At 52.4% G+C, this 22,125-nt stretch overlaps 1 protein-coding gene across 1 annotated transcript in view; it reads left to right on the top strand.

The window, feature by feature from the left end:
- Positions 1-22,125, top strand: part of PKNOX2 (PBX/knotted 1 homeobox 2) — a 186,039-nt gene that overhangs the window by 83,338 nt on the left and 80,576 nt on the right. The window contains exon 2 of the mRNA XM_027081894.1: positions 8,651-8,759. The gene's annotated coding sequence lies outside the window, so the exon portion shown is untranslated. The remainder of the gene's footprint in view (positions 1-8,650; positions 8,760-22,125) is intronic.

Here is a 22,125-nt window from a genome sequence, read left to right as displayed (position 1 = left end):
TGTGTGTGTGTGTGTGTGTGTGTGTGTGTGTGTGTGTGTGTGTGTGTTGTCATCACTTCTGTCTTTGTGACCATGTGTAGATCAACGTATGTTTCTTTAAAAAAATTGTTTCTCATTTCCTGCATAAATTACTCCATGTAAAAGGCCATCCTGAGCTCAGTTCCTAGCATCCTTTTTCAATAAAGCAATATTATCACAGCCTAGTCCCAAAACTGGTCCCAGGAGAGACTTTTCCTAGATTCTTTGTCAAACGAAATGTCACCGACTCACCAAATGATGAGAAGAAGAATTCTTCTTGTTTATTTCCCAAGTGAGGCAGAGCAGACGCAGCTCAGCCTCTTTGTACCCCCTCCCTGGCTGGGAAGCAGGTGGGCAGGGGAGCGGAGGAGGACACCCTTGAACTCTGCCCTTTCACTTCACGCCTTAACCAGCTTTGTGACTTTGGGCAACTCGCTTTTCTAACCTCAGTTCCCCCTTTTAAAAGTAGGACTAGGGACTTCCCTGGTGGTCCAGTGGTTGGGACTTCACGCTTCCATGGCAGCAGGCTTGGGTTCAATCCCTGGTCGGGGAACTAAGATCCCGAATGCTGCACGGTGTGGCCAAAAAGTATTAAAAAAAAAAAAAAAAAAAAGAGGAAGAAGAAGAAGGAGTAGGACTAATAACACCTCCTTTATAAGGCTGTGGCAAGGATAAATAAAAAACCAGGCAATATAATTCTTTGTAAGAGACATTAGCATGTTGTGTGCTATACATTCCACATCTCCTCTGCTGAAAGGATACATTTATTTACTCCTTTCTTCAACCAATATTTATTGAACACCTAATATGTATAAAATGCACATTAAGCTCTAAACACAGTCAGTTTAGGATGATCTGATCTAGTGGGGAAGGCAAAGAGATAATCACAGTTTCGCAGGATAAGTGCTAAGAGAATTGTGCATAGGATGCTCTGAGCTGCTAGAAACATCCCGTGGCAGCCGAGTGGAGGATGGGGTGGGCCTCAGGGAGACTGATTAGGAGGCTGTTGCTGAGCTGAGGCGTGGCAGAGGAGACGGAAAGGAGGAACATGTAGCTCACTCTGCCTGGGGGCAAAAAAGAATGATTAGCTTGTATCATGATGCACTGACCTCCTGCTTCTGGATTGGGAAGGCTGTCCTAGAACCCAGGGTCTTGCAGCAGCCCGGTCGGGTGAGGGAGCAGGGGCTTCGAAGCTGGAGAGTCTGACCGCCGGGGGAGGAATGGCGGGGCGCAGCCGGAGAAGGACTGAGCCCAGCTGAGGGGAAGGAAGGGTGGACAGGCAGGGCTTGGCAGAGATGTTCAAAGGGCTTCTGACGGGGCTGATGGCTTCCCCAAGGAAGCTAATCCAGCTGGAAAAGTTAAGCAGCTTTAAATTGGGGGCTGGTCTTGGTTGAATTTCAAGGGGCACTTGCTTTCCATGATGGATTCCCTATGACCAGGCTTTAACGTGTGTCCTGTCAGATTCTGCCCGGGTCTCCTGACTGCTCCTGGCCTTCCTGCTCATCTGTTTATTTCTCTCATTTAATAAACGCACGTGGAGCCTGATGCTCAGCCACAGCTGGAAGCATAAAGGTGAGGATCTCCTTGCTCAGGAAGCTCAGAGCTGAGTGGGAGGGACACCTATAGGGACACATAATAGTAATTTAGTGAGATACAGCCTGAAGTTCATGGCTAAGAACCTTGGACTTCATCTTATAAGATAGCAGTCCCCAGCCTTTTTGTCACCAGGGACTGGTTTCGTGGAAGACAATTTTTCCATGGACTGGGGTGCAGGGGGAATGGTTCAGGCAGTAATGGGAGCAGTGGGGAGCGATGGGGAGCGACGGGGAGCGATGGGGAGCCATGGGGAGCGATGGGGAGCGACGGGGAGCGACGGGGAGTGACGGGGAGCCATGGGGAGCCATGGGGAGCGATGGGGAGCGACGGGGAGCGACGGGGAGCGACGGGGAGTGACGGGGAGCGAGGGGGAGCGATGGGGAGCGACGGGGAGCGATGGGGAGTGACGGGGAGCCATGGGGAGCGACGGGGAGTGACGGGGAGTGATGGGGAGTGACGGGGAGCGACGGGGAGCGAGGGGGAGAGATGGGGGGCGACGGGGAGCGACGGGGAGCCATGGGGAGCGATGGGGAGCCATGGAGAGCCATGGGGAGCGATGGGGAGCCATGGGGAGCGATGGGGAGCGAGGGGGAGCAATGGGGAGCGACGGGGAGTGAGGGGGAGCGACGGGGAGCGAGGAGGAGCAACGGGGAGAGACAGGGAGCTATGGGGAGCAATGGGGAGTGATGGGCAGCGGCAGATGAAGCTTTGCTCGCTGGCCCGCCGCTCACCTCCTGCTGTGTGGCTTGGTTCCTAACAGGCTGCGGACCGGTATCAGTCCGAGGCCCTGGGGGTAGGGGACCCCTATTATAAGAGATACGTTCCCAGTTATCAGGGGAGCAGAAAGGAGGGAATGACTTGCCTTGTGTGGGGTAGGGCAGTATTGAGAGAAAACTTTACAGAGCTGAATCTTGAAGGATGAGTATGATTTTGCCAAACAAGATCTAAACAAACTATTCTTACTGTCATTGTCTTAACAATGATAGTCACCATTTATTACAGGCTTTGTCTGTGTCAGTGCTGAGTCCTTTATTATCCCCTGAGCACATCATATGTCTCATGTAATACCACTAAATCCCTATAAACACCCTGTGAGTTGGGTGGTCACACAGCTAGGAAGAGGGGATCTAAGATTTGAATCCAGGGTTGTCTGACTTCAAAGTTTTTCCCCCTGTACTATGTCTTCCACATTCACTTATTAATATTAGTGTAAGAGGCATGTGAAATAACCCATGGTTTGGTCAAATCTTTCAATTCAGAGACACGCTGAAGTATAGAGAATGGTAATGCCTTTGCCAATGAATAATAATGACTAAATAGGCAAAGTCTAGCTGAACTGGTCAAGCACTGATCCAATTTAGTATTTTCCAGTAGTGGTTGCCCTTCATGTGGCAAGACTGATCCTGTCGATGATCTCCATGGGTACACGACTAACCTCGGTGTATATGGAGGCATAAGAGAAATTGAAGACACCCGTCTTGTCCTCAAATACTTATGATGCCCTTGAGGAGATCTAGACTAACACGGGAGGCAGAAGTTCACAGAACTGAGTAAGATTCAGGGCCAATCCTAGGATGGGGGAGCAAGGGTTTGACTTCATTCCACTGCAGAAGCTCAGAGAAAGGTAGGACTTGAGGGTTGGCTAGGACCTGGGTAGCAGAGAGGAAGCGGGACCACAAGGCCCACCAGGGGGGCATGATGGCCTGAGCAAGGGGGGCAGAGGACCCAGATATGGCGTGGGCTGCGTTGTGAGACAGGGCAGCCTAGCGCGGCTGGAGAAAAGGCTCAGGTTTGAAAGACCAGGGGATTCAGTAAGAGAGTTAGGTTGAAGCTGATTACGAAGGACAAAAAAGGAGGCTAAGAAATTTGGATTTTGTCTCCGTAGGCCTTGGCAAGTCATTACAGACTTTTGAGCAGGGGAGAAACAGTATAAACAAGCCTGTAAACTATTTTAGCCTCCAAGGAGGCCCTCTCTTCCTAGAGAATTGGAATCTGGTCTCTTTGAGATGGGTCTCATTGCTCTGGTGAAATCTGAGGCTTTTGCTGGGACAATTGAGTTCAATTAGCTGATCAAGAACAGTCAGAGAACAGGGTCACATTGTCAGGTCCGGCCTTTTGCTTTACAGACAGCAGTGATGAAGATTGATGATGATGGTAATGGACCAGAATTCAGAGGTGAAGGGTTTTGTGCAACATCACGGAGCAAACCTGTGGCAGAGCTGGAACCAGCCACCCCAGCAGGGAGGTGGGAAGAGACTCTATCCTTGGGGAAATGCCTGAGGGTCCTGGGAGGCAAACCACACATCCATGGCTGCACTTATGCAAGAATAGGGCCTGGGAGGGTCTCCAGAGTGAGGATGAACTCTTTCAAGGCTCTGTGGCCAGTGAGGACAAAGACTTTGGTGTTTTTTGCTCCTGGGATGGATACCAGGGTGGGGCGACTCCCCCAAAGTGGACAGGGGGAAGGCCTTTGGTTTGGGCCTCTGGCCAGAGATTCCAGAAGCTCATTCCTCAGTGCTGTCCTATTCATCTGCAAAGTGTAAGTCAGGTTGGCTAAACAGGCAGAGGTGTTCTCTAGGGAAGCCTGCCCACCCGTCAGAGGTCAGAGGGTGCCCCAGTAAAATGACCTTGAGGAGGCAGGGAAGGGCCTGATGAGAGCTAAAGAGCAGAGGTGAGAACATTCCATTTCTTGGGGATCTTGTGGGGACAGAGGGACTTTATCTTCAAGATGAAGGTGCTGCTTCCTCCTTCGTCCCTGAAGCATCTGGGCCATCGGTCACACAGGGCCCATGTCTTCCCATCCATCTCTCTCCCTGTCTCTCTGTCTACCTCCCTGCCTGTCCAGCTGTTTGTTAATTGGACCCCAGCCCTGCCTCAAGATTAGGGCAGCGGTGTCACAGGCTGCCTGCCAGACTCTGTATGGCCACAAAACAGAGGGGGCTGGGTTTTCTCTGGCAAGATCTAAAAAGGCGCACTCAGGACCCTCCTCGGGGCAAGGCGGGCGAACGTGGGGGAAGGTGGCCGTGACCGTGGGCAGTCTCCTTGTCCCCCAGCCCAGACTGTCTTTCGTTCTCCCCAGGGCCTTCTGTCCTGTGAGTTGCCTTCGTTATGCTCAGAGGAATAGCTGGCCTTGACAGAAAGAGATTACAGGCTATATTTCTGCCTTGGAGCTTTCTCCAGGCTGGTGGGAACCAGGCAGTTGTCAGTTCTGGGAAAGGGGAAATGTGTGCAGATTGCAGTCCTGCAGCGGTGCCCTGCGCGGGGCACGCTGGCATCGCCGGGACCATCCTTCCTCTCTTAACTGCGTATTTATTGGTCTCTGAGTGGGGGGGGGGGGGGTCGGCTTCTCTCCCCTAAACGGGTGTGATTTCCCTCTTAGGGGCTGCACTCCTCAGTGCCGTCTAAGGGTGAGGGCAGGGGGCAGAGGCACAGCTGGAGCAGAAAGACAGACAGAACAGCAGGCACTGCAGCAGGTCATGGGGAGGGAGCTCCGGCCCCCTCAGCTCGAGAAAGGACACAGGTAGAAGGAGGGGCTGCAGGACACAGCAGGCCCCCCGCCCCTGGCACCGTGGGCTTTGGCAGAGGAGGGGTGGTAGGGCCAACAGCTGAAGCAGCGTTGTCACACGTGACAGGGTACCGTTATGTCCCTATCATTAGACCGTGAGCACCTCAAAGGCAGGGAGAGCTTGTGTGTGTGTGTGTGTTTCATCTTTGCATGCCCAGGCCCCAGCACATGGTAGGTTCTTCATACATGGAGTCTAAATTGAAGCAATTTGCATCTGCCCAGAAGAAGGGAGGAGGGAAGAGTAAAAAGCTACCCAAGAACAGAGCTGCCATCTGCCAAAATAAGTCTCAGACACCCGGGACACGAGGCTCGGCAGAGGACCCAGGAGTGGCCCACCCCACAACGGAGGGCACACCACCTCTGCCTCATCCTTCGGGAAGCCCAGCATTTACTTAGCACTTACACTGCAGCCTCTCCCTTTGGATTGTAAGAAATATAAGAAGAAGTGGGGAGGTTGGAAGAGCGAAATGTCTGGAGTCAGAAGACGTGCTGCTCGCTGGCTGTTTTCTTAGGCAAGCCCGGTGCTTGACTTTCCTAAGCCTTGTTATCAACCTCGATAGAATGGGGTCAACTCCCTGGCAGGGAAAAAGCCATCTCTCATAAACTGCAGATGCGACGTGAAACGGTGTGACCTTCTGCAAGTACTTGGTGAAAATTCTTTAAAAGGAATAGACCTTTGGATTTGACGATGCCACGTCTAGAAACTTATCCTAAAACAATGATCAAGTCTGGAGCAACGTTCAGCTACAAGAATGGGCATTATTTGTTTATAACAGCAAAAACTGGAAATCATCTAAACAACAAATAATAGACATTTGTAACTGTAGGACGTCCGTAAATGGAATGCCACATAGTCACTGAGATTATAGTGTATATTTCCCTTATATGCAAAGGTATTTATGGTATGTTGCTAACTATAAAAGGCTGCTTCCGGAGCAAACAGAAAGATACTGTTTTGAAGAAAGAAGAGTTTTACTCTGCATATTATCTATGGTTATCTTTGTATGGTAGGATCACAACTAACTTGAAAATTTCTGGGAACTCCCTGGCGGTCCAGTGGTTAGGACTCGGTGCTTTCACTGCCGGGGCCCGGGTTCAATCCCTCATCAGGGAATTAAGAGCCAGCAAGCCACACCACGTGACCCAAAAAAAAAAAAAAAATTTCTCCCTCTTCTTTATTTTGTGCAATAAGCCTATATAATGTTGTAAAGGTAATAAAAATTGTTATTATATTGAAATATCGCCCTCTAAAGATTGTTTTAAGAGTTAAAGAAGATATTACGTATGAAAGTACTTTGTAAACTAAAAAATGATGCAGATAGAAGACAGGGACTCTGCCCAAGAGGACCCTCCCATTTGGAAAGAGACGAGAGACGTGTAAGATAACCATAGCATGAGACAGAACGTGGCGAGAGCTTTCACAGGATGACAGACAGCGTGCTACTTGGAAACACAGAGGACGTAAAATTACATCTGGCTGTAGAGGCAAAAGCCAGAATGTTCAGGTTGAACCCTGAAGAATGGTGAGGGTCTTGCCTCGTAGAAATGTAGGATTGTGGCAGTGAGAGCAGTGGGAGGTTATGGGGCCGGTCTGGGGTTGCGTCTGGATGGAGGGAAGAGAGCCTATGGGTAAAGGGTAGAAGCTGTGCCCTGAAGGCAGTTAGGGCGGTGCCAGGTCAGACTGAACACCCGTAGGTGCCTGTAAGGAGGGAGTCCCTGAAAATTCTGCGGTAGGGGGTGACACAGCTGTGCACCCATCCCGGGCACTGTCTGGCACGCAGGAGGCCCTGGGTGGATGCAGGGTGAAGCCGGGTGACTGGGAAGCTCAGTCCGGGGCGGCTAACAAGCTGGGGTGGCTTGGCTGGCGTCGCCAGGGATGAGGGCCCCCTCTAGGTGTGTCCCAGGGAGTGGAAAGGCGGAAGACCACCTTCCGTCTGGACTGGACTGGAAAGCGTGGGAAGTGGGGAAGTGATGGGGGAGGGAGTGAGGTGGGCTCGGGGAGGGAGGATGCGGACTCGTCCCCCAGGTTTGCTGCCTGGGGCGGGCAGAGTACTGGGAGGCACTCACGGAAGTCACAGGCAAGGCCAGTGGAGAAGGAACAGGCTGTTGCAGGAGTACCCTGTGCTCACAGCATCCTCTCCGGGCAGTGGCCAGGGGGGCCTGAGCCTCCTGCCGCTTTGAATGTGTCTCATATCCGTCATCTCCTCTTGGGAGGAACCTGGGCCCAGGGTGGCGAAGGGGGTTTTGTTTCAACCTAGAGAGATTTTGTTCATGGAAATTCATGAACTGCCCTGCCTGCTCTTGGAGCCCCTCTCAGCTCATCCCATCTCCGGGCTCCCCCACTTCCTCTGCCCTGTGGCCAGGAATTCGTACACCCCTCAGGATCCTGGATGCTATGTCTCTGCCACCTTCGCCTCCTAGCAGTGCAGGTGTGTGCGCCTGGGAAGCGGGAAAGTCTTGTTCGAGCAAATGTCTGAATTTCCATTTCCCACTGCAGCTCCCAGCCTGGCCACTGTTTAGCTCCTCCTGTTGCCGTGCCACTAATTACATTCTTTACTGAGGTGCGAGTTGTTTTTACAGGGAGACTAAGATGGTGTTAACTAGGAAGGAATTGTGAACGTTGAAGATGCATTTACCTCTGGTTGTAGGGCTGGGGCTCTGGGCTGGAGGTGCTCCCTGAGGCAGCCCTGAAAACGCAACCCAGGTATCAGCAGCCCCCCTCCACCCCCATCCCACGACCCCATCATCCTGGCCCCAAGCACAGCCTCATTGGAGTCAAATTAGCAGCTCGATCCAGAAGGAGAAATTGACATGTTTGGGAAGTGTCAGGCCAGGCCTTATACCGGCGCTGACCACCAACCTCACTTCTGGTTACCTTGGTCCATTTCAAATATTGAGAAACAAAATGAATCCCCCTTAATCTAAAAGTAAATAGTTAAGTCCTGCAGCTGAAGCCCCCTTTAGGCCAAGGCTGTTTTTCACGGCTTTGGGTCCACCACCCTCCTGACTGTTCCTCCCTCCCCGCACCCCATCAGCGTCCGGACTCCCAGCTGAAGCCTCCCCCACCCCTGGGAAAGCATCTGAAACTCATCCACACACCTGAGCAGGTGGTAACTGCTGCCCTTTCTCTGAGTTCCCTGCACTTTAAAGCAAGAAGCCAGCTGTGGCTTCCCGGGACCCAGGATCACTCAGGCACCTGCCTGCCCTTGCGGGAGAGGGAGCTGCCTGTGTGCCTGGTGCCAGGAGACCAGACGGCGACCACAGGGCACTTCCCGCCGAGACAAGGGTTGGGCTCTAACACAGTTCCGGTGGGTCTGAGCAGCCAGTGAGGAGAGGGGCGTGGTAGGAGTCCTGTAGAGCACAAGGAGTATCCTTTACCGCCAGCCTGGGAGAAGTGGGGCACAGAGCGCGTCCCCTCGCTCCCTGCGCCTCGAGCCTCCCCTCCTGAGCGCTGCTCTGCCTTTCTCCCAGGTGCACTGGCTCCAGCCAACAAGGAAGAATTGCTGGCCCAGCTGGAAGTGAGAAGAGGGGAGTGAGTCTCCTGAGGGCCCTCCCAGAGGCCACCGGGATCGCCCGAACAGTAAGAAACGTTTCTCCGTCCTTTAACACAAAGTTAAACCCTCCAGGCAGATGATCTTTTCTTCCGAAGACCTCGAGAACCAGCCCATAGCATTAGCTGACAGCACACACACGACCTCAGAAACCACAGCACTGTATTGTTTCTGCTCGGCTCCTGGAGGATGGGGTGAAGGCTATGCCTCGTCCCTGCATACCTCTCTTTTCTTCTACGTATTCCATGAACGATAAACTGCTGTTGCTACAGATGGACGGGCTGCTGCTTGCGTGTACAACGACGAGGGTAACACTTGTACAACCCTCTGGAGCGAGTGTTATCACCGGGGGGTGTTTGTGAAAAACTCAGTTCCTGGACCTCACACCAGAAATCCTGATTTGTGAGTCCGGGTTTAGACCGAGAATCTGTACCCCAAGTGTTTTTCATGAACACGGAGGAAACTGTATCCCAAGTGTGTGTGATGAGCTATGAGAAATAGTTCCTTAGAGCGTATAAAGCATTTTGAATAGAGAATCTCACTTAATCCTCTTATCAGATAGGGTTTTTTAAATCCCCTTAAGTAACTTCATGATCTCACAGACCTAAGTATCAGTATAGGCAGGGATTAGAAATCCAGTTATCCAAAAACAAGCCTTTTTTCTCTCCAGTATACCATGATAAGGGCTGGATCTGTTATGGTGAGATGGGGCCCCAACTCCAAAGGACCCTGCCTGGGATTTTGTAAGTTTCCCTGATGTCTTAGGGCCACCATGACCTTCTAGCTCCCCGGTCTTTGTTTTGGGGGGACAGTAATCATTGCCAAATTCCTCACAAAAGCTGGTTTCTCTCGAGAGAAGGAGAGGGAGAGAGGCAGGTAGTTAGAAAAGCCAGGGATATTGAAGAGGATCGCCTGTCTGACAGTGGCAGATCTGGCCAGACCTGGCCATCTGCTTCCTGTGCCCTCTGGCTGTTTGGGGAGCTCTGTTTTAGGTGTGTTACGGGGTGGGGAGCACGCTGGGGCTCCTAGAGGTGAAAGCCAGAGAAGAGGGCATATCCCAGGGGTCAGGGCTTCCCCCCAAGTGTGGGTTGAGTGATGCCCACTGGGGGGACAGTCTTTTCAACAATCTTCAGAGCCTGTGCACACAGTGACGTGGAAAGGAATTCACTGCAGACAGTGGCTGTGGTGAGGGCTTGGTGGAGATGGGGCGGACGGTAAAAGAGAAAAAGGAGGTTAAGGGTTAGAGATTCCTGGTGAACCAGCGTGGATGGGTGTTGTTGCCCAAGTCCAGTTATTTCTCTGGGCCCGGCAAGAGCTTCCTCCTGCCGAAGTACCTATTCCAGAGGTAGTTCAATAGGCAGAGTCCTGTTTCTCTCCAGGCTGATGCTGCGGATGCTGGAGTCTAGATGCCTGGGAGAATGGAGGTTCCGCCGGCCCTCCCTACGTGGAGGAGAATACGTAGAATCTGGGGAAGGATGGACGTGGGTTGACGGACTGCTAAGTCCTGCTGTGGGTTGTGTCTTTCCATAGAATGGAAGACTTCTATGGATGAGATGGAGGCAACCTCAAACATCACCCTGATCTTCCCCCTCGCTCCCCAACACACACACACACACACACACACACACACACACACACACACACACACAGACCACTGAGCCATCTTGCCAAGGGAGTGCCAGTCTGGTCTGTTCTGGGGACTCAGTACAGTTGACACTGTTGCTTGGGTGGGTACAATCGACAAGCACAATTTTTGCAGCTAAGCTGGAAGTGTGGCAATCAGGGAGCCGCCAGCTGTCTCACTTAAATTCTTAGCTCTCTCGCTCTCTTTTTTTAAAATCATTTTGCTTACATAATCCACCCCCTTTTTATTTTCTAATTCTCTCCTTGCAAAGCTGGCACCAGAGGGGAAAGGCTGGGGTGGAGTGGGTAGCAATTACACATCAGTTTGGGGAGCATTTACATTTTGCAATTACAATTTAAAAATAAGCCTCGTTAATGATCTCCACGTGTCAACGACAACCCCTAACTGACATACATACTCTCCTGGGCCTGCCTGCCTCCCCCCTGAAGTCAATGCGCAATGGGGGTGGAGGTGCCTAGGGAGATGTGGGGGGAGTAGGGACAGCATCTGAGGGGGGGCGAGAGCGATGAGGGTGCCCTTGGGGTTGGCGGAGAGCAGGGACAGAGCTGAGCACCAGAGACCAAGGATCCAGGCTTCCGGCTTCTCTCCTCCCCACTGTGCTCGTGGTCCGTCCCAGCCCACCTCCCTCCACGCCCGACACAGCAGGCTCCGTGTCCTCGGAGGCAACGTCAGGGCTCAGAGCTGGGAGAAGTTGAGCCCCAATCCTGTTCCCCTCCGAGGTGGGCATTTTCAGGGTCCTATTGGGCCAGTAGACCCTAGTCCCCCAGAACCAGCAGATGTGCTTGGATATTCTTGGATTGGGTCGAGGGGCTGAGTCCATACGCAGGATTCTGGAAGGAAAAAGGATTAGCTGTATCCCGGTTTGGGAAAGACACTTCTCTCATCGATTGGTTACCATATATTTATCGACACCCTCTGATTCCTTGAGCAGGGACTTTGGAACAGACCAGCCCAGACTCAGATTCTAGGTCTGCCATTTGCTGGCTGTGGGATTTGGGGCAAGTGACATGACTTAAGTTTTCTAACCGTCACTGTCTTGATGTAACTGGGATAATCACGTTTACCTCACAGGGCTTGTGTGAGGGTGAAAGGCTGTAACTGCCGGATGGTACCTCACGTGAGTCTGGCACCTGGTGGATGCTCAGAAAACCTCAGCTCCGCTCCCAGCCCCTCCGCAGTGTGCTCCCTCCTGCCCACAGTGAAGCTGCTTCTTCCCAGCTTCCGTGGACACTAAGGAAGGATGATCCAGTCCAAGCCATCTGCTCCCTGAGCAGCTCCTGAAGTGGACCCCAGCCCTACACACCCCTGCCACCTCTCGGTGGGCTTCTCTGCGGGGCCCTGGCATCAGGCCTCCACTCCAGCATCTCACAGGCTCCCTTCCTGCCTCTGGCTCGTAGCAAGCCCAGCTCTCCCTCTTCTGGGCACTAATTCAAAGGAGCGACCTTCCATCAGGCCCCACGTATGTTTATCTGTGAGTGAGGGAGGTGGACCAGAGCTCTGTGAGGTGCCTTTTAGCCTCGGCATCTGTAACTTTCAGATTTTCCTTCCCCCCTTGGCTTTCCCCCCACCGGTTACTTGTGTGTGAAGCTTTCCTCTCCTGGGTAGCTTCATCCAGGCCAGTCTTTGGACTGATGACTTGCAGTCAAGAACATGCATTCGTGACTTGAAACACACAGAAAACAGCTCTTCCCTAGGACAGAAAGAGATCTGCATCTTGCAATAATCTGAGCGAGGGAGACGATCCAGAAGCAGGCTGCTTGGTGTAGGGCAGAGGCCACAGAGAGGGGCTGCAGACGGGTTCCTTGAGGACAGGGACTGCATCTTGTTGGTTTGGGTGTTTAGTTGAACACAGTTAAATATTATGTTTTCAATACTGTTCTAAAAACTTGCTTTGTTAACCTAGGCTATATAATGGAGAGTTTTCCAGGTCAAAATAAATAGATCTACTCCATTATTTTTGACGGCTGCATAGTATTCTAAAAGCCTCCCTTCTTTCCCACACCTCTACCCACTAGGTTCACCATCCAAAGTTAACCCCTGACGAGCAGTTTCTGATTTAGCTGATTTTGTGGCCGCTTATTATGTCCTATAATATGCGTCAGTCCTTCTTTTTTTTTAAGATATTTTATTTTATTTATTAATTTTTTTGGCTGCTCTACACGGCACATGGGATCTTAGTTCCCCGTCCAGGGATCGAACCCTCGCCCTGTGCAGTGGAAGCACAGAGTCTTAACCACTGGACCGCCAGGGAAGTCCCTCAGTCCCTCTTTCTTAATGTATGTATTTATTTAGGAACTCCCCCCTGTGGAAGCTGGGGAGATGAGCACGCGTTCTTCTCCTTCCAATTTGTATTAGTTTGATCACACTATGTTTGATATTATTTATTTTTAGTCTATAGTATTATATATAATACAATGCATATATATTACATAGTACATAGTGTTATACTATTTAGTATAATCGTCTGTGTGCTACCTTTATGTTAAGATTTAGAAGATTCATGTTCTGTTAAATAACTGTGGTTACCTCCGCATTCTGACTCTAGGTTGATTATAAGGTGGAAATGTTATTCAGCCACAGAACTACATCGTATGATTTGACCACAGAAAAGGGAATGGAATCCTGTCATCACCGCTTGACTGCTGCCTGGAATCTCCCGGGCCCCCACGTTGACAGCCACCCCTCATTCCCTCCCATTGGGCTGCTGCTCTGTCTTGCTTTCTGTTGTCTTCTTCCTCCGACTTCTTTGTTTTGCTGGAATACCACCTCTAGTTATTTTTATATTGATGGGAGGGAAGTAAACTCTGAGTCTTCACGTGTCCAAAACGGACTTTATCTTGTCTTCGAGCTTGACTGATAGAACACAGATCAGGTCCCAAGTTCAACACCTTTTTCTCATAGATCTTGACGGCGCTGCTCCACCACCTTCTTATTTCCAGTCTTGCAGTGAGGATCTACTTTTAGCTTTCTTTTCTTTTTAAAGTTCTGAAATTTCACCACTACGTGCTGCGGCTTGAGATTTTGTTTGATCCTTTTTTTATTTCTCTTCCTTAGCCCTTGGGATCCCTTTAAATCTGAAGTCACCTATCTTGCTTCATTTCATATCTTTATTTATCCCACTCAGTTGTCTCTGTTTTCTTCTTCTGGAACGTCCACTGCCCAGCGCAGAGCCTGGCACGTAGTAGGTGCTCAGTAAATGACTGTTGGGTTCTGGTTAGGACGCCGGCTCAACTTGCTGCATGTACTTGGATGGGATCTCTGCTCTGTACGGGGCAGCAGTCAGACCCGTCACTGCTCTGCCAGCCCTCCGTCAATCCGCTCTGGAGAGGGTGCTCTGGAGCCTTGGGTCCAACACTGCTCCTGGGCTTGGGGAAGAAGCTAAGAAGGAGGAGTGAGGGGAAAGCTGAGGTCGAGCTGTAGGGCAGCCGTAGCGGCCAGCCTCCCAAGAGAGTTCCCTGAAACCTCAAATTTCTTCAGCAGCCCCTGAATGCCCCCCTTGGGGACCTCTCTCCTTGACCTTCCAGGTCATTCTTACATGGGCCTTCTTCCCTCTTCATCTCCCTCTGCCCATCTCCTCTACTGTCCACAGTCTCAGCTCACATGCACACACAGCTCCTGTTCCATGAAATGATCCCTCGCCATGGCAAGGGCCTCATTCGGTGAGATCCTTTTTTTCACTTTTATGAATTCCAGAACAAAGAGACAGCAGACTTCTCTTCCCAGTGCTGCAGAGCAGATGCTGTGACCTGAGACAGCCAGGCCCTAAAAAAGAGATCAGAGAGGCCTGCTGTTAGCAGGGATCTGCCTCAGCCTGGGACCACCTGTGCCCTTGGGGAGGCATCTTGGACGAGAATTCTCATTTATTCTTCCTCCCCTCCCCAGAGATGGGCTCTGGGAGCAGATGCCTCATATGCAGCTCCCCTGCCTACCCAGATCAATCTGCTCTGGACAGAATCTCTAGATCTGGGAGTTGAGATGCTGCACTCCTTCTCCCTGAACCGGCCAGATACTGGAAGACCCAGATCAACAAGTGCTCAGATCCCAGAAGGTCATTCTCTGTTCTAAGTCAGAGCACCCTCATTGGTCCCCCAGGGCCAGAGTCCACTGTGTGAAATTGTCTCCTCCCCACTGCACCCCCCTCCTGTCCTTGTCCTGCCGTGAGAGTTGGGGTCGGTCTGTCTTACTGGCACAAGTAGAGGCACAATCTTGAACTTCAAGTCCACAAAGATTCTGTACTGAAGGCAGGAGGACTCTTTCTTTCCACTGAGACCACAATGACAGGGAATGGGTTATCATTGCAAAGGGCAGAATTAAGGTTTGATGCGTGTTATAATTTTCAGACAAGCTGCTAGTACTCAGAGATTCTGCTGCTAATCTGAAACAGTGCAGTGGAAAGGGCCAGCATATGACTAGGTTTTCCCTGTTAGACACCTGAGAACTATAGACCCTTTTCCAAGGCCGGAGGTTGAAGGGGATAGAGCTTGGCAGGGGACAGCCAGGAGCCAGTGGGAGGTAGAACACAGCTCTGGTCCTCTGCACTTCTGTTTAATTGCTTCCTGCTTCAGAGGGTGTGGGTAAAAACCCCACTGCTGGCCTGCGAAGATGTCTTTACTGGTCGCCCTTTCAGAATGCTGCCTGGAACCTCTGGAATGAGAGAGGAAGGAAGCGACGCTGAAAAGAAGCTTTGCAGGAAAGGGCTTCTGCAGGGGGATAAAGTCAGGACCCAGGTAGATATGACAAGGGCTGGATGCTCCCTAAGAATGGGGTGCCCGCAACCTGAAAAAAAGCCAGTACTGCCCAATTGGACAGGCTTTCCAAAGAAAGAGCCAGGTGCCCCTTAACCTGTGAGTCACGGCATATTTCTCTCCAGAACAGGGACTTCTTTTCAGCTGTGGGTGGTCCCCGGAAAACCAAGGGTAGGGTGGGGAGAAAAGGCCAAGCAGAGACAGTCATAGGGAGCCGGCTGACTGCATGCCCCCTTCCCCCCCCCCGCCCCGCCCCACCTGGGCCGCAGCTCGGGAAGGAGACACTGCCTGAATCCCAGCCAGTGTGAGTCAGAGCCCTGGCCCCGAGCTGCCTGCGGGGTGTGGTGTCAGGGCACAGACAGCCCCGCCTCCACCCAGCTCCAGCTCCAGCGTTGTGCTCCCACAGCTGAGACACTTGATCAAATTCCCCATTACACACTGCCTTTTACATGCAGTCTTCAACCATGTGTTCCATCATTTCACGTTCATTCTCGAATTTTGTTCTTTCCCTTCATAATTGAACCCACAGTCCAGTGAGTCCACGATGGAAGCTCAGACCCGCCTCTCTCAGCGATGATGGAAGCATCTCTGTCTTGGTTGCATCGAGTTTATGAGGCCCTGACTTCTTATCGCTGCTATCAGCACTTTGTTTTCCATCTTGCGCTCATTCTTATGCAATAATAAGAGCAAATGCAATACAGTATTTAAATAAATTTGCACACACCCTGCTGTCCAAAGAAGACAGGGCTGAAGGAAATGAACGGTTGCTGTTAGGAGGCCTCACCATCTGCAGACACAAAGTGCGTGCTTGTTAATGAGGTACAAAAGCCCACATTTGGCAAACGGGGGACATTTAGGTGTGTCGATACCATGCGACTCTTGGAAATTCGGGGCATGTAGAAGTGAAGGACAGGGACTTCCCTGGTGGCGCAGTGCTTGGGACTCCACGCTCCCAGTGCGGGGTGGGGGGGCCGGGATCGATCCCTGGTCGAAGGGCTGGATCCCACATGCATGCTGCAACTGGGAGTTCGAATGCCACAGCTGAGGAGCCCACGGGCCGCAACTGGGGGGCCAGCGAGACTCAACCGGGACCCGGCGCAACCAAATAAATAAATATTAAAAAAAAAAAAAGAAGTGAAGGGCAGCCCATGTTGGGTGTCCTGACTGCAGATGGTAGTATTTCCACAGTCAGCCTTGTCTTTCTCCTGCTCCATTTCCAGGGCTCTGCCACTCCGCTGGTGTTCCCCACCTCCGCCCCAAGACCTCTAGGTTAACCGTTTAGACTCTGAAATGAGGCCGTGCGTCACATTTGGAAACTCTCAGTTTCTCCAAGCCTCAGTGTTCGCATCCTGGAAAGGAGACAACAATCACACCTACACCATATGGTTGTCTGTGAAAGAAGCTTAGATAATGCCTGGTGCACGGTGAGGGCATGGTAAATGGCAGTCGTTAATAATTCTGGGTATCATCTCGCCCTGAGCAAAACTGGCTCCAGGGAGACAAACTCATTCTCACTGAGGTGTAATGATTGCTGGGGCTTAAAGATTTATCCGTCCCAGATTTGTTTGTTTGATATTTTAACAGTAAACCAAAGAAATTTAATTGTAATTGTATATATATCCAGGCTCTGTAAGGAGGTAGACCTTGTGAAATCATATTGCACAGACTTTCTTCCCCCAGAATGAAATGCAAGGCAAAGCCATGATCTTGTCTGCTGGGGAGCAGAGGGTTCAACGGGCAAGATGGGACGTGGCTGGGAAGTAGTTTTTCCATAACGTAGAAACACGCGTCGTGCTAAGTCATGCTACGTGCCCTCCTTCTGCCCAGCGGCAGGGCTCCCGGTGAGAGCACGGTCCAGGAGTGGAAAGTAAAGAAGGCTTCGTGGAGTAGGCTTCTGAGCAAAGTTTTGATGAAGGACAGGGTGCAGTAGTGTAATACACAGGGCCTTGCCAGCAGAGAAGCAGAGTAAGAGGCGTGGAGGAAACGTTTCTCAGGAGGTAGACAGGGCTTGCCTGCTCAGCGGGGGCTTGGGTGGCGAAGCCCAGGAACGGACTCGCTGCCCTGCGTCACCACCTCTCAGTGGCAGCCTCCATCCTCCCCTTCTCCCCCTCCCCACCGGGGCTGCCTTTCCAAGGGATCAGGAACACGGAGCCAGTGTACCTGCTCTCGTTCCAAACAGCAGTGAGGACCAAGGGTTGAAGCAGCCCAGCTGGCGTCCTTTCGTCCCACAAGTTGACCTCATTACTGTGGACTCTACCTGGTCCCCCTACCTTTTTTTTTTTTTTTTTTGCGGTACATGGGCCTCTCACTGCTGTGGCCTCTCCCGTTGCGGAGCACAGGCTCCGGACGCGCAGGCTCAGCGGCCCTGGCTCACGGGCCCAGCCGCTCCGTGGCATGTGGGATCTTCCCGGACCGGGGCACGAACCCGCGTTCCCTGCATCGGCAGGCGGACTCTCAACCACTGCGCCACCAGGGAAGCCCCCCCCCACCTTTTTCTCACGAGCTCACCTGGGTCCCCACAGGGGCCCAGGGGGAGGACAGCTGTTGGCTGAGTCAGGAAGTATCAGGGATGAGTGGCTTTTCAATGATAAACTGAGCCCAAAGGGCCACTTGCTTCCACAGCCCTGATTCTTGACCTTTTTTTTTTTTTTTTTTCTGGAGGCAATTTAAAAAAATGGAACCAGATATCATCCAGCCAGAGGACGTGGTGCAGTCCTTCTCAGAGAGAAAAGGGGCCTGGCTGACCCTTTTAGCATCCTCTGCTTCCAGGAGAATCTGAGAGCATTGCGGGTGACACACTCGATAGGCACCAGGGTCCCTTACCTCTGTGGACTCCCCCCGACCCAGACCCCTCCCTCCCCTTCTTGGTCCCTCACTTCTCCTGCTCTCCTTCCTCTTCCTGGTGCCCAGGGAGTGGCAGCCTCCAAGGCAACTGCCTCCGAGAAGAGAAAGACTGATGGGAGGGAGCAAGCAGGTGGGGCAGCAGAAGCAGAAGCTCTCCTTCCAACTGGGGTCCCCAGCGTCTGAGCTGTTTGTACTGTCTCTGTCTGTCTCTGAGCTGTTTGTCTGCCTCAGGGACCCAGCCCAAGTTGTTTTCTCAGCTCGGTTGCCGTCAGCTCTCGACAAATAATAATAAACCTGGGCATCAGGTTGGTCGAGGGGGATTTCAGTCCCTGGGTTCATTTTTAGATTTGTTTCTCTACACATGTGTGTAGACAAGGAGCACGTGACGGGGCGCCAGGGGAGAAGCCCGGGACTCCCAGCTGTCCTGGCAATCCACCTGCACCACTCCCACGGCAGAGCTGCAGGGCCCTCCTCTGCCCCGGACCACTAGGGCTGCCTGGATGTTTGAAAGAGAAGAAAAATATTTGAATGAAAGGCCTCAAGCTCTCTCCTTTCTCTGTTCCTCCCCACCTCTCCCACTCATGCTGTTTGGATAGAGATGAAGGGGGCTGGAGATGAAAAAGAGAGGGCAGAATCCTATCTCCAGGTTCAAGAGTTGCCTGAGGGATGGGCGGGAAGCTGGTCAAGGGTGTGGGGAGAGGCTTCAGTGACTGGAACCAGTGATGGCCTCGAGACCCCCATTCTTGGGATGCAGTGACAGGGGAGGGGGCTCCTGGAAAGGGAGGACCCACAACGGTGGGTGAGTGTGAAATTTAGGACCAGACTGATGGTGCCTCTGGGGCAGAGCAGCACCTGCCTTAAGGCAGATTGGAGGCAACCATTAGAGGTCATTGCTGTCATCCCCCTGCCTCCCAGCAGGAGAGGCTGCAAACCACTTCTCTGTGAGAAGAATGCAGGGCTGTGCTTACCCTTATAGCTAGCATGCTTTTTTTTTCTCCCTTTCTGCTTTTTTTTTGTTTTATTTTGTTTAAAGGAACCAAAGGGGGAAAAATTGCCAAGTTGTAAAGTGCTTGAAGAGGAGATGAGAATCTTCATCAGAATGCTAAAAGCTGGAGGGGGCGAGTAACGTGAACACTCTGCCTACTATTTATGGGATTGATTCTCAGATCAAGAAGCAAGCAGTCAGATGAAAGGAATTATTGTTAAGCTCCTCGGTAGGAAGATCTAATGGACAATTGCCGCTATCAGGGGGAATTAAATTGCTGTTTCAGTTTGTAAAATATATCAGCGGCTTTTTGAAGCCAGAAGAGGTGTGACAGCCAAGGCAGGGAGGAAAGCGGGGGACTCTGTCACCTTCTGGTCCTCGTGTGAGAAGCGAGAGCAGGCAGGAGAGATGCCAGGGCCAGAGCGAGGGCTGCTCTCCTAACTCTGACCCTGGTCCATTATTTTTTTGAAGCCAAAATGAAAACGAGCTGCACTGGGGAAGTAAAGGAGAGAAAGCTACAGCCCTGACTCTGGGCCCTGATGTGGCAGGGGCCCCCATGAATCAGAGGCAGTGGGCCAGGATGGGGCTCCTCCCTGGGAAACCCGGTCAGGGGTTTGGAGGGTGACTGACATGGGTCTGAGATTCCCAACAGCTTCAGCCCACGCAGGGAACGTCACCATGAAGCTCCCCCCCCCCACTACACTGTGGACACACTGGGATCCAAGGTGGAGTATAATCCCCTTCCTCCCAGAACTGGGTCTCCCAGTGAGCTCATCCCCAGGTCCGTGAGTGCATAAATGACCCCGTTGCCCCGCCCCCACGGGGGATATATTGTTATTCCAGATAAAGAGCAAAGAGTAAAATGGCCTTGGGCATGGGGAAGGGGGGGGGGGGCTCGCTGCTGGGACGGTTCACAGTCTGGCTCCTTCCCCTTCCAAAGACCACATGGTGGCTCAGGGCTGAAGGAGGAGAGAGAGGTGGGGAGAGAGGGCGATTTCCTATCTCGCAGGGAGGCGGAAGCCGGCAGAGCTGGTCAAACTCATGCTGGCCCCTGCTGGCTCCTCTGTTTCCTAGAGACCAGTGCCATCACGAGAGGGCGTGACCTGGACCACCTCCCAAGTGGGCTTCCCAGAAAAGTAGTGAAGCACAATCAGAGCAGAGGGCTGTGGGTGGCCAAGGGGCCTGAGCTGCCTACTGTCTTGGTTGTCATCTCTGCTGCTTCTCAAGTCAGCAGAGAATTATTTCCCGCTGAGAGTTCCAAGCAGGAACCGGAGGGGCACCAGGGAAGTGGCCCTTCTGACTGGGACGTTCTGCCAGGACTTGGGCTCTGTGCCTGGTGCAGTGGCCCCTGGAACCCGGGTAATGCGGGAGGCGTGACCTCTTAGCCAGCCAGCCTGCAGCACAGCGAGTGAGCCGGGGATCTGATCCTGAGTGCAAATCCTGCTCAGCTCTTCCCCGCCGTCCTTCCTTCACTGTAGACACAGTTACCCTCCTGGCTCCCACGCCCCTACTGTGAGCCTGGTCTTTTCAGACTAGAGGATTCTCTTTGCCCCCAACACCCCGAGGTCAGAAAGATGGGGTGGGGTAGCAGCATCTGCTAGGCCACGGCATTCCGGTCACCTCAGGCCCTGAGCAGCCACCCAGCTCCCAGAACACTTGGGGTGAAAAGGCCCAGGTCCAGCGCTTGCTGTGCTGTGAGGGCGTGGCTCCTGGGGGGCTGGCCCTTCCCCATTCCACAGGACCCTTCACTTCTCCCTCACTTTGAAACACTTCCACCAGACCGCCTCACATTTTGAAGCTCCCCACCCACAGGTGCACCCTCTCTCTCACCTCCATCCTCCCCTCCATCCCCACACTGGCCTTGCCCTTGTCACTGCTATACTGACTCCATGCACCAAGGCTCGGAGACCATCGAGTTCCTTTAGCCGCTCAGCTCTCAGCTGTGGTTTCTAACCCTTACTGGCTTTTGGGAAGAGACCTGGTGTGCGTGTGTGTGTGTGTGTGTGCGCGTGTGTGTGTGTGTGTGTGCTCACGCACGCACACGCCTGCGTTTCTTTAGATAAATCCACAGAGTCACATGAAATCAGTGACAGGTTGACACCGTTATTTCAAGATTCATCGCTCTGAGTTGCCAGCAGAGGAGCCGTAGCCAACTCCTTCCCACCACCAACACTTTTTTTTTTCCAGGCATAATTTATAGCAGTGGGGTGAATTTGTTTCCAAAAGATGAATATCACACTATCAGCAACAGCTGCCTCTCGTTCTTATTTGTTTTTAAATTTGACTCAAAGTCCAATCCTCTGTACACATCCGAAGCTGTAAATCCTAAAGCGACTGATTACATGATTTAGTAAACAGGTTATATTATATAATGCAATTAAAGCAGGGCTCCGCGGCGCCACCTACAGGCAGCTTCTGGGAAGGGAGCTGGGCCAGAGACTCATTTTGGACCAGGCTCTCCGCGGAAGGAAAATAAACGGCATTGCGCCAGGCTTGAGGCGGCTGCTCCGGGGGGAGAAGCTGAAGCCAGCCAGGTTACTAATGCAGCCTTTTGGTCCCTCCTGCTGAGTTCACGGTGTTATTTCAGCCTCCTGCCAATCTGTCTAGACGTCAGAACCCAGGTCTGGGCAGCTGCTCAGAGGGGCGGACCGGGGGGTGGGGGGGGGGTGGTAGCCACCTGGGGGCTCCTGGCCTGGGGGGACGCGGAGGAGGGCTCCCGGCTCTCTTGGCCTCAGGGGCCTCCTTCCCTCCCTCTCAAATGAGGGAGCCTTTGGAATGGAGCTTCAGATATTTCCATTCTACTCAGCAGAGCTTGTGTTCAGTGCTAACCATGGGCAAAGACTTTCAGAATATTCTGGTGAAGTCCCTCATTTTGCAGACCTAGAGAGAAAGTGACTTGTGCAAGTTGCACAGAGAAATGGCAGAGCTGCCTGTGGAATCCAGACTTTTTTGACCCTAAGCACAGGCTCTGTCTGATCATGGGAGTTTACAGAGAAGGAGACTTGAGGCCCAGACTTCCACAGCCTCTTCTTGCAGCAAGGGAAGGCAAATGATAAAATACTGTTAGTGTGTGTCCAGAAGGGCTCCTAGGGGGCCTCACTGCTGCCTCTTAGCTGCCCTGGTGTGGAAGAAAGAAGGGAAGGAGGGAGGGAGGGAGGGAGGGAGGGAAGGAAGGA

This window comes from Aethalodelphis obliquidens, unplaced genomic scaffold (genome assembly GCF_003676395.1).
Source record: "Aethalodelphis obliquidens isolate GAN/ISIS:26980383/991018 unplaced genomic scaffold, ASM367639v1 scaffold46, whole genome shotgun sequence".
Classification (NCBI taxonomy): Eukaryota; Metazoa; Chordata; class Mammalia; order Artiodactyla; family Delphinidae; genus Aethalodelphis; species Aethalodelphis obliquidens.
Note: the sequence above shows the minus strand (reverse complement) of the source record. Positions and strands in the feature narration are given on the sequence as shown.